Source organism: Etheostoma spectabile, unplaced genomic scaffold (genome assembly GCF_008692095.1).
Source record: "Etheostoma spectabile isolate EspeVRDwgs_2016 unplaced genomic scaffold, UIUC_Espe_1.0 scaffold00569514, whole genome shotgun sequence".
Classification (NCBI taxonomy): Eukaryota; Metazoa; Chordata; class Actinopteri; order Perciformes; family Percidae; genus Etheostoma; species Etheostoma spectabile.
This window is the reverse complement of record NW_022605174.1, coordinates 1-12850: the sequence shown is the minus strand read 5'-3', so window position 1 is coordinate 12850 and position 12850 is coordinate 1. Positions and strand designations below refer to the sequence as shown.

The window sequence follows — 12850 nt, the reverse complement described above, 5'->3', positions numbered from 1 at the left end:
TTGGGTGTTATCTCAGGTAATTTGCAGGATCATGTCGCTTTACAAGCTGTTGGTTGCCGTTAGTGCACCCTATGGTTTCAATTAATGTTTTTAATACATTAAATTTGTATTAACAGTGTGACCTTGCTCCTGTCTGTGTGGACAACTGCAAGTGTGATCATATTCCAATGATAAGAACTAAAACTTCTGCTTAAAACACATGCCTGTTAGTTCTTGGTGCATATACTTCAATTTGAACCCTTTTGTTCATGCAGGAGTTCTATGGAGGTCGTGATCGTTACTTCATGATAGCTGTTGATCTCTCCTACTCTGGGAATGAACCTGTCTTTGAGGCGGTTGGTAAGTCCTGCACAGCATTACAAGCTAGGGGTCAGAAACCATGTGTTCTCACTATTGAGTACAATGGCTATTTAACCTTATTTTGTAAGTTTTCTTAAGACTGGCCTGGCAGGTTTTTACTTTTGAGTAAATCTGACCCATTAATCCCAAGTATTTCACTGAATAGAGTGAAAACTTTGTTTGAGCAGACAAAACTAGGGATTTGTCTTTCAGATGAGACGGGGTGTAACCCATCACTAAGGAGTATGCAGCAAAGTGCGGCTACAGTGTCAGTGTTGTCCCTGCATCAGAACATCTGGAGCTCAGAGCCTCTTACTTCAGCTGTCACACTGACAACAAGGTCCGTACAAATGGCATACAACACAGTTTTGGGTATTTCTGCACACTGTGGAGCCTTTTCAGGAACACATGTTTTCATCTTTGATTGGATATTTCAGGAGGATGAAGTACTCACATTCGCTTCAACCTGATTGTGACACAAGGGAAAAGACAGTCACCTATGCTTTGAACAAAACCTGTTGTCCCCCTCTTCCCTGGTCCCAGAGAGGTCACCTGTGAGGTCAACTACATGGAAGTAAGCTTGGTGCATGTTATGTAACCTGTGCAATTTCCAAATATTTTAAATACCCCTGGTTTCTTTGTCGGTGTCTGTGAGGAGTGATGTGGCAGTCCAACAGGGACAAAGAAGGATGACTGGGATGCTAGTTCAAAAGGGTATGTTTGACATGTCTACTGGGAAAGGTGTGAAATTTGTCATTGGCAGTTGGATAACATGCATCAAATTTGTTTATACAATTCAATGGTTTGACAATGTGCTTTATTCAGGCCTATTCTCAGCCACTTCAGCTTGGCAGGTGATGTTTCAGGGCGCAGCCAGGGGTGTTGCCCATTAGCCTTAACACGGCTAAGACGCATGGATATACATTTGACTTAACAGATGGAAGGCTTGTATTTCGTACTCGGTATGGACAACCTGAATCATACAGGACTGAGGTAAACTACTGATGCAGTTTAGTGCATCTAGTTTTTTTTTTTTTTTTTTTTTTTTTTTTTTTTTTTTTTTTTTTGAAATTCCAGAATGGTATGTTTTTTTTGTCGGTAAATCAGTTATCCCCGCCCCCCTCCAGGTGAATGGTGTTCCAGTAGAGGTGGTCCATGCAACACTATTGTCCCGACTAAGCGGGTTTCAGTCATGGTTGACCTGGTGGCTGCTTGCTCAATGCGTCAGTATTGCCATCTTTCATGCTGTGGCTTTTTTCCCCTTGACATACAGCAAATAAAACTAATACTGGTGTAATATCTCTCAGATAAAGGATCATATGACAACAGTAGCTACATATGTGGGAGACTTCTGAGGTGCTACATCCATGGGTGTCAGATGTAAACCAGATGCAGGTCAACATGGAGTCAATGGTGAACTTGTGGCGCAGCCGATTGCAGAGAAGAGAGGCTACATTGTGAAGCAGCCAACTCCACAGTCAAGATCAGCATCCCCTCTAGGCTGAAGGAGTATACAGGAAGGTCAGGAGGCAGGGCTATGTTCATTAAACATGTTTTAAAATGTGGAGGAGTTTTGAGCTAGTTGCATATTTAAATACATTTCCTGATACCTTGTTTTCTTTCACAGAGCATCGTGTCTGGGAACCTACGAGTTCTCCATCTTTCATCTCTACTTGGAGCAAATCTCTGTGGATGAGGATCATGGTGACACCAGACTTCGCATTCACAGGATGCTGGCCACTCCCCTGCTGCCATGCACAATTTTCACTGAAAACAGTAAGTCTAACCAGGCACACTGATGGATGAAGCTTCATGAACCAGTGTCTTTAACATCTGAGCCCACTAGATGTGCACTTAAGAGAAATGCCCAAGGCATTGCAATTCAGTATATTCTCAACCAATTGAACAGAGTGCCATCTATTAGTGTCAGGAAAATAGACACTGGTTCACAATCTTCATTAAGCCATCACAAGGCACTTGCTTTTTTTTCAGGAACAGTTTCTGAGGAGCGTGCATTAACGGTCTACCTCGGGGACGTCCCAGAAGACGTTGAGTTGGTTGCAGTTAACTTGAATGGACGGGATTTTACAGTTCCCTTTACAAATGCAAGCCAGCCACACCATCGCAAAAGTTAATGTTTCCAACCACACTCATGGCTACGTTCTGAAGGTGTCTTTTGATGACCCTGTTGTCATGCAGCAGGTAAAAGGGCTTTGCATTACATGTGCGGTATTTCCAGATGTCATGTTTACACATAAACTTCATCCTGCTTGAATCAACATATTTTCTATGTCCTTTAGTTAATCAAAGATGCAACAATTCAGCACAGGCTGGACCTCAACTACACCCTGACTGTTCTGCCTGAAAATAAGCCTTTTACAAACTAGCATCAGTGATGGCGGTAACCGATGTCTGTAAGTTTCTTATTTTAGACATGGTCAATCCTAGTGTATGAAGCAGAAGTGGTAACAGTGTTTGTCTTCACAGCTCCTCCAGCCTTTGATGCCGTCTGTTCCGAGTCTGGCATCAGCTTTAAAATGGACCACCGGCCTATTGACCCCCTGTGGGAGATCCGTATAGGCTCAGAGCTGCTGACTACAGAGCTGGCAGCTAAGTACGGCTACATCATGAGCAACAATAGCCAGAGACTGCTGCTCGAGGTGCCGCTCTTCACTCATGGCTACAAGTACAAGGTGAGATGAGACTAGAGCATAAACACTTGTATTTAATGGGATGTTTTATACATGAACATCAGTCAATATTTGCATGTGTTTTAGAACATTACTGTAAAGGACTTCGTTGGCACTTTTGAGCTCCTCATGCGGAATTGTGAAACAGAGGGCCAAATTTCAACTATCAAGACTTGTCAGTTCTCTGCTACTGAACTCATTGGTAAGGAGTATTCCCCCCCCCCCCCCCCCCAACTTTAAGATCCTTATATAGCTTACAAAAGTGCTAAAACTCAGTTCTCTGCAGTTTGTTCAGCTGATGGCAGGAAAACTGTGGTGGCTGACTTGTCTCTGGCCATCACAAGTGAAGGAGTTCCTTCTAGAATCCACCTGGTAGATAAAACTGTAGACCCAAAGAGATGGACGGCACCAGGGCTCTCTTCTTCTTTTCCAATAAACAGCTGTGGATCCACAGTTGAGGTACTGCTTCTTAATGTAACTGAACTCATTCACAATTTTATATCTGGCAATATGAGCACCCAAATGTTATGCTTGATTTCTCCAGCTTGGCAAGGAGTCTGTGACTTACAAAAACGAGATTTTCTTCAGCAAGAAGTTGAATGCACCAACTGTCTCCAGCAATGATTTGGACAGGTAGATTTCAACCCAACTATTTTAGCTAATACAACTCCCTCAACTTAACGCAAACAACCCTATTTTCTTGTCTTGCAGGGTGACTATCCAGTGTACATATGCTCTGGCTGGACTACTGTCAGTATACAGGTTTCAGTCTGACACAGCTGGGGTCGGCCATATTGTGCATTCTGCACACTCGACTGAAGGTTGGTTGTTTACCTGTTGAACTGAACCGCATCCTTAATACATCACATGCTGACATCTGTCTGGTCTTCTCCAGGTCTACTGGGTCCCACCATCAACCCCACTACAGTGCAAATGTTGTCCACTCAAAGACGTGTATCAACTAACCTAAGTACATCAGTGTATCCAGCTTGACAAACAATGTCTCAAGCGCTAGTGTTCCAGGAACGGTCTCTAACACTGTTGCTAGCGTGTCACGCAACATCTCTAGCATTCCAGGCACCGTCACCAGCAACATCTTTAGCGTTCCGGGCACCGTCTCTAGCATTCCAGGCACTGTCTTGAGCACCACTAGCATTCCAGGCATGCTTGCTAGCATATCAAGCCCAGTCTCTAGTATTCCAGGCACTATATCGAGCGCCGTCGCTAGCAACATCTCTAGCATTTCAGACACTGTATCAGGCATTCCAGGCAACATCTCTAGTGTTCCAGGCACGACCACTAGCATACCAGGCAGTGTCTCAAACACAGTCGTTGGCAACATCTCTAGCATTCCAGGCACTGTATTGGGCACCACTAGCATTCCAGCCACCGTCTCCAGTGTTCCAGGACCTGTATCAGGCACCCTTCCTAGCGTATCAAGCAACGTCACTAGTGTTCCGGGCACTGTTGCTAGCATTACAGGCAACATCTCTAGTGTCCCAGGAACCGTTGTTGGCGTACCAGGCAGTGTCTCAATCAACATTTCTAGCATTCCAGGCACAGTCTCAAGTGTTCCAGGCCCTATGTCGGGCACCGTCTCGAGCACTACTAGCATTCCAGGCACCCTTGCTAGCATATCAAGCACCATCGCACATGTTCCATGCACCCTTGCTAACATATCAAGCACCATCGCACATGTTCCAGGCACCGTCACTACAGTTCCGGGCACAGTCTCTAGCATTCCAGGAAACATCTCCAGCCCCATCGCTAGCATTCCAGGCAGTGCCTCAAGCACAGTCATTGGCAACATCTGTAGCGTTCCAGGTACTGTGTCGGGGACCGTCTCTAGCGTTGCAGGCACTGTATCGAGCACCAGTAGTGTTCCAGGCACCGTCTCTAATGTCTCAGTCACTAGTATTCTGAGCACTGTCTCAAAGGAAGAAGCTATTAAGCCCACTACAGCGCTTCAAACACCAGTGTCATCTACCAGATGCACCCGACGATGTTTTTCAGTGAGACCTGCTTTCCAGCCTTCTGAGTCCAAAGCATCCAGCTATCCAAACGATGTCTCAAAGGAAGTAACCATTAAGCCCACTAGAGCGCTTCAAACCCCAGTGGCCACTACCAGATGCACCCGAAGATGCTTTGCAATGCAACCTGCTTTCCGGCCTTCTCCTCAGTACATCAAAGTATCTGGCATTCCAAACTATGTCTCAAAGAATATATCAGTCTTTTCAAACCACTGTCTCAAAGCAAGTATTCAACTTTTTAAACTATGTCTCAAAGAAATTATCTGACTTTTAAATGATGTCTCAACGACGGCGTCAAGCTTTTTAAACGATGTCTCAATGACCGCATCTGGGCTGTAATGATACAAGAGGTAAGTTTGCTTATCTGAACTTTGTCGTCATTTAATTTCCTGAAGTTTTGGTAATTGGTCTTGTGTCATTCTGTTGCTTTTCTCAACAGGAGCCAGAGGGTCATCAACACTATAGTGACTCCATGTTTTTGGGACAGGAAGTTTTAAATGTGAACTTCAATAAATTTGTATCTTAAATGCGCTGACTGGTCATTGAGACTACATGAAAATGTATGTACCTAAAATTGCTCAAAGAACTGTTGCAAACTTAACATGCAAGATCCTAGCGCTTGGACCCAGCTTGAGGGTTTGAGACTGAAAATCAATCTTTAAATGTTGACTGCTGTATAAAGTTAGTGCTTTATGTGGTTACAAAGGAAGTTTCAGGACCCGCAGTGACAAAACTTACAAAAAAGGTATAACAGAGATGTTTGTAAAATACTTGCATAATATTGATTTTACTTTCTTTCTTTTTTTTTTTTTTTTTTAATTCTCAACAGAGTGGCCCTGACTCATAGCCTGACATCTCTAGATATGAGCTGGGTGTTAGGACCAGTCAGCAGAACCTTGAGGCTGTGCTTCAGCTCTTGGAGCTGCAATGTACTGGGACCTGAACATAGTGCGGTCTAAAAACATCTTGCAAAAGGATACAGTGTAAAATTTGCCACCTGGCAAACCCTGGACCATTTATTAAAAAAAAAAAAAAGTTACTGTGAGTTCTTTACAAAAGTGCTTTTAAAAATCTTAAACAGAACTTACCAGTGAGAGGCTGATATGATCTAGTATGTTAGATGAGCAGCTCATTTTGTACACACTGAAGTCATGAATTTCACTCTGAAATGATTTAGGATTAATATTTAATTCAAGGGGGCTGTGGTAGTTGAGTTTAGCCAGAAAATTGCGCATCATGTAGCAATGACAAATTTAGGACAAGGATCTTAGTTGAGATTAAAATACAAACAAGTGCTTCCAGGGTGGAAATATTTTTTTAAGTAAACTTGGCTTTCCATCTTAAAAGTGCTGTTATGTTGAGACAACATTTTGCTATTTAAGACACTTGTCACGTTTCCCAAAGTTTTTTTTTTTTTTTTTTTTTTTTTGGAATTTTTTTTTTGAATCTTTTAACATTTGTCACTTTTTTGTCGTTTTCTTTCTCACTTTTTAACTGCTTTCTCGATTACTTCTGCGTTTTTTTTTTGGGATGTTTGTTTTTCCCTATATTTCTGTCACTTTTTTCAATGTTCCTAAATGTTTTTTTTTCTTAAAATTCTATAAAATTAAATAAAACACCAGGTAACACTTTATAATAACCATTTATAGATGGTAAATTGATAGTTAATTAATCTTTAGTTATTTATGTTAGGAAACAGTTTACTGTTAACAAACCATTAAATTATAATAAACAATGTTTTACTAATTGTAAATTAGTGTTTGTTGTAATAGTTTTAGACAGCTGGGGACTTATTTTGATACACTAGTTAGGGCATAGAATCGAATATTGTTAGGGAGTAGTAGTTAGTCACATAGTTTTCAGATTTATCTAACATATAATCAAGAATATAATATAACTAAAGGGAGACTTGGCATACAGCCCGATCCGGTTGGGGAGAGTTCTAGCCACGACGGGGCTGGAGCTCTCTTTACTCGTCTCTCTTGGTTTGCTGTAATAATTGTTTTAGACAGCTGGGGACTTATTTTGATACACTGAGCTCCTCTCTCTATCTTTCCATCTTTTCATTTATGTGATCCATGTCCCAGAAATGCTTGTTACTAACCTAGCTCTGGGGAGTCATTCCCCGGAGTCCTTATGTTCTTTTTCCCCAGCATGTTTCCTTGGATCAGAGGGCTCCAAAATCAGGGTAGCAGCTGTCGCTTGGTCCCGCTCCATGTTCTGTGATGCCATGTTCAACTGCTACACTGCAGTGCCCTGCTACGTCCCTGCTACGTCCTGCTACGTCCTGCTACGTCCTGCTGTGCCTTGTAATGCCCGCCAGCGTCCTGCTATGCCATGAACTGCTACAAACTACTAATTATTTCTATTTTTGTTATTGCCACTCTTCATTAACCCCCAACCGGCCCGTCAGACAACCGCCTACCAAGAGCCTGGGTCTGACCGAGGTTTCTGCCTAAAAGGAAGTTTTTCCTCGCCACTGTCGCACTGTTGCTTGCTCTGGAGGAAACTACTAGAACTGTTGGGTCCCTTGTAAATCTGGAGCGTGGTCTATCTGTAAAGTGTCTTGAGATAACTCTTGTTATGATTGATACTATAAATAAAATTGAATGGATTGTCCACCATGGACTAAACATACTTTAAGACTAACTTTCACTTAGCATGTTTGTTACCTTAACACGTTAATTTCTACATATCTACTACTACCACTCTGATCATATTCCCTTCCTCAATACTCCATAAAGAAGCACAAAGAACGATCATCAATGACAGAGAGCATATGAAGTGAATCATTACTCTCTGTCAGATTCACGCTCAGAAAAGAATATCACGACTCATCATCGTGGTCAGCGAGACCAAACACTTTAAAAACACACCTCTCAAGTCAGAAATCTAGAAATGATCCCTGAAAGTATAGTCTTGGTTAGACTGAGGGGGGGGAACTGCATCTCATTCACTGCAGAGTGATTGTCACTCAGGGTTCAGAGGGACAGAAGCTAATCGTTACGTGCTCCAGAGGACTCTGAGGTGAGAAAATCTATTTAGATCTTTAAGAAGACCGATATGTAGATTGAATTAGATTTTCAGTCACTGTTGTCTCAATACTTTCAGTGTCAGCTACTTATTCTACAAAAAATGTTCTAGTTCTTTCTTTGCATTAAACACCAGCCAATCACAAGTGTTACATGTGAATAATGTAGAATTAATCAGGAAGTCACTTAAAAGATGGTTGCAAGGTCTACCAAATGTTTTTTACAACTGTAAGCTGTTGGAAACTTGGTTGCCATCTTCCTCAAAATGTCAATCACATGTTTTTCAGCCCTGAGAGCAGAGTGGAAGCGTGCTGGGCACCTAACCTAAAGGTTGATGGATCAAAACCATTCTCTGCTATTTTTTATGCTATCTGCATTAAGTCTATTCCAGTCTGTTAACAAATCATCTGTTGCTGCAAGTGTCTGATGTGAAATGTCTCCACTGCAGAAGAGTAAACTTAATCATGTCAAGTTTCAATAAATATAAAAATGGAAGCTACAGTGCTCAGAACTGCCATGACACCCATAAAAACTGGAGCGTAATACAATAAATATATTACAGTACAAGTACATGAATACAGTAAAATAGAAACTGTAAACATGTACATTTAAGGTGCTTGTTGTGCTGTCTGATAGTCTGAGGTATAAAAGAGAGCATACCGCTTAGTTTGTGTGACAGGAGGTCTTAGTCTACCACTACGTTCTATAACTCTACCAGTCAGATTAACACAGGAGGTAATGTCTATTGCAGCTCTTTTAAAGACTCTACCATAATACCTGCTGGAGATGCCTGGTCCTCATACATGTAAAGCATGCTCTCTACCACTGAGTACATCCCCTGAAGATTTTCAGATTGTTTTGACTTTTTTCTGAGATAGACATAGACTTATCTTATTAATCCTTTTGGGACGACTCCATCAAGGAAATTAGGGTTACTGTGAGTGTGTCATGGTTTGCTGTCACTCTTAAAGAATGCCATTCGTTGTCGGCAGGATTCTAACCTGCGCGGGGAGATCCCAATGGATTTCAGTCCATCGCCTTAACCACTCGGCCACGACAACTTGTAAAGCAGTGCTATACTTGTTTGCACAAATGTTTATAAACTTTTCAATTGGTTAGTAGTAGTTACCAGACACGGGCAAAGTGCAAATTGTAGTGCACTGCCTGTGTCTGTGGATCACCATGGAGGCAGCTTGATTGATTGATGTGCTCCTTATTTGTACCATAACAGAGATTAATATTTATCAAATTAGGTTGGGCAAAGTAACCTTTCTGCTAATCTTCACAAATAAAGCAAGTAACCACACAATGAAAATACTGCGATGGATGGGAATCAAACCCAGGTCATGCTTGCTTAGAACGCAGCTCTGCTCCCACTATACCACCATCACTGGACAAAACAATACTCACTTAAAATCTTTTAACACATCTGGGCATTGAGACTGAAAATGTACTCTATCACTGAGCTACAGCCCCTGAAGATTTTCAGATTTTTTAAACTTTTTTGTGAGATCACGGAATAAGAGAAGAAACTGGGTGGAAATATGTAATGTTAATGTGTATATGCTTCAAAACCTGGTGGTGGCTGGGGAAATCAAACCATGGCAACATGCTTGCACTGCTATTGTATAAAACAAAGTTAAAAGTAACATCACTCAAAGAAAGCTACTGCGATGGCTGGGAATCCAACACTCTTCACGTTCAAGAGAAGGCCTGTTCCAGCCAGACTATGATTGATGCATGAAATCCCTGTTATTAACATATAGCAAGTCCCATAGGTCCAGCAGTTAGGATTCTGGTTTCACCCAGGTGGCAGGGTTCAACTCCCGGTATGGGAATCGGTATCTAGCTGGTGAAGGTGCTAGAAACATCTGTAGTATTTGTGTCATTGGCCTGTATTAAATGAGAGCTGTATTAACCCTATGCCCTGATATGCATTTCCACAAACCTGCCTAATATAATGATAATAAATAGACATAATATGTTTTATGACCAAACATTGTAAAACTTTAACTAGACATGGTGGTGGAGAAAAGGTGAAAACCTGAATCCTGACTGCCAGACCGGACTTCTTGCACTTTTTTATCAACAAGTGACGTATGTGTTTATGTGCCATGTTCTGGCATATCTATGGATGTATTCATAAAATCACTGTATTATTCAACGTGTCAGTCCCATATGGTCTAGCAGACTGGATTCGGCCTAAATAAATTTTACACACATTCTTAAGGAGTCCTCTGGAGACTACAATCAGTACATCTGAGAAAGCTTTCAGTTAGTTTGATTTGACATTCATTTGGCCTAAGTGGTGTCCAAAAGGTCTTGGGTGCTGCTCCTAAAGACTTCTAATAGTAAGGAAAACCCTGGTTTTCACCCAGGTGGCCCTGGTTCAACTCCCGGTATGGGAATTGGTATTTAGCTGGTAAAAGTCTGCAGAAAGATCTCTACGATCTCCGACATTGGTCCTCTATTAAATCAGAGCTGTAGTTAAGTACGTAAAAAGGCAAAAAAGTGAAAGATTAACTCAAGAAGTGTTTAATAAAGATGACCAAGTACAGCTGTATCTGTATCTGTTAACCATATGAATTATCTGTATCTGTATCTGGCCAAACCCGGAAGTGGACAGGATTTAACCTGGAAGTGGGTTAGGTTGTCTTGAAATGGGCGGGGCTTTAACCAGTATATTATTTTAAGCATGCAATGGATATGGGTTGATCAAAAATTGTTATATTTATTGCTGAATGCCAGGGACCCAAATGGCAAGGCTGCAACCTCAAGGGTAGTAAAAAGATGACATCGAACAGGGATGGCATGATAAATAAAACAGGGGGGGCTCCAAGACCCAAAAGATGAGGTCATGATGGCATTTGACATGAAATGAAAGTGGTAGGCTAGTACAAAAGGTCACATAAACTAAACATGCCCCTGTGACACAAAGGACAATACAAGGGTTAAGTTGGCCAGTTATTGTTGCTTTTTAATTTGCGTTGTGATTGTTGTGTGCCTTCAATATCACACATGTGGATATTATGAAAGAAACTGCCTAGCAAACCCTTGCTACACTTGTAAAGGTTCCATGGTGTAATGGTTAGCACTCTGGACTTTGAATCCAGTGATCTGTGTTCAAATCTCAGTGGAACCTGTTTTGAAGCCACAGCACAAGTGAGGTCTATTAGCTTTGGAACCCCCCTTTCCTCACAGCTTTCAACTGTCAGATATGGATGGGGGAGTGGACACTGTGTCCAACCCTTTCTGTGTAAAAAAAAACTAAAATAGCATGGATCAAGAACCAAAACGGACACATCTAGACTCATTGTGGGAATTGTACGGCAATATATGACACGTTTAGACCATGAAGACAGTTATCAGTTTATTTCCCATCTGGCAGGTATATTTGTGGACTCAGTTGGACATTTTGAAGATAATTGCACAATGTTGACCCAATTGTCAGTCTATTTCCCATCTGGCAGGGACATTTCTGGATTCAGGTGGACATTGTGGACAGAAACATTGGTGGATCTTGATTCCCACCATAGCATTTAGCCTGTATTGCACATTGCCTTAACATCCTGCGCAATGTATTGCCATTGTCAAGCACATTGCCACCCTGGTGACTTTCTTCCATGTCTCCATGTCTCCATATATTTGGGCTGACAGTTGAGAAACCTTCCCTTGTTAACTATGAAATGGATGACTGAGAACCTACTATATCATGACATGTTTAATTTACTATATTGTAATTTTTGAGAAAGGTCCTACTGAACATCTGTTGGATCAGTCAGGATGGCCGAGCGGTCCAAGGCGCTGCGTTCAGGTCGCAGTCTCCACTGGAGGCGTGGGTTCAAGTCCCACTTCTGATAACTGCTTTTTTCATCTCAAACTAATGTCTGAGTCATGATATTGGATATAAGAGGACATGAATGTGCACGAGAAACGCAATTGCAAGTGCAGTGTTTTGTGAGCATCTTTATTGTCAACACATGTAAAGTTACTGCTGTAATTTAACTGAGGGATTCGGTGAAAGTTATCTTTTGTTTTGTAAAACAATGGGTTGTGTACAAAACAGGAGAAAAGGGTTCTTTTTTGCATCCAGGTTGTATGTATGTATAACAGATCAAAAGCGCAAATTTACATCATTCCATCGCAAGACGGGGTTGACAGATAGATTTTAAAATCCTTACAGATAAACAGTCATTGTAGCTGTTTGCAGGATTTCTGCAAAGTTTACTGAGATTAAACTGGGCCGTATAATGGCGATTATACAAAAAGAGAGAAGTACTTCCACTCGGTGTTACCTGTCGTTGCTATGGGTAACAAGAGTTCAGTACAGTACAGTCACACGTTTCCTTCGGGGCCCGTAGTGGATGAAATGGTAAAACATTTGGCCCTGGATGCATAGACTCCCTGCCATGTTGAGCGACAAAATGTGGGTGTCCTGAAAAAAAGGTTCTTATACTCCATCTCCCCTACCTCTTTTTTTGTTTCTTGTTCTGTCTTGGCAAGAAGTATTGTGCTTTTGGGTCGTCTGTCCATCTCTACATCAGAATCCAAAATTCTTAATTGATCCCTGAAGGGAAACTCTGGATAAGAGGGCTCCTTCGAGCCGGATTTGAACCAGCAACCTAAGGATTTCAGCTTTACGCCTCTACCGTCCTCCGCTCTATCAATTGAGCTATCGAAGGGAGCTAGTCTTGCACACACACTTCCAATCAATCAATATGGAGATTATCGCAATATTTTGTTGATTTTCTACTCCAAA

The 12850-nt window shown here is 41.7% G+C and overlaps 2 non-coding genes and 1 pseudogene across 2 annotated transcripts; 2 read left to right on the top strand and 1 right to left on the bottom strand.

Moving 5' to 3' along the window:
- The first annotated feature begins 248 nt into the window (after window positions 1-248).
- LOC116685087 (uncharacterized) lies at window positions 249-4022 on the top strand (annotated as a pseudogene).
- A 3741-nt stretch (window positions 4023-7763) lies between these two features.
- On the bottom strand, window positions 7764-7980 carry LOC116685088 (small nucleolar RNA U3). The gene has a single exon (XR_004330900.1). It is a non-coding gene; the product is annotated as a small nucleolar RNA U3 (small nucleolar RNA).
- Window positions 7981-11161: 3181 nt separating this feature from the next.
- trnaq-uug (transfer RNA glutamine (anticodon UUG)) lies at window positions 11162-11233 on the top strand. The gene has a single exon. It is a non-coding gene; the product is annotated as a tRNA-Gln (tRNA).
- Window positions 11234-12850: the final 1617 nt, after the last annotated feature.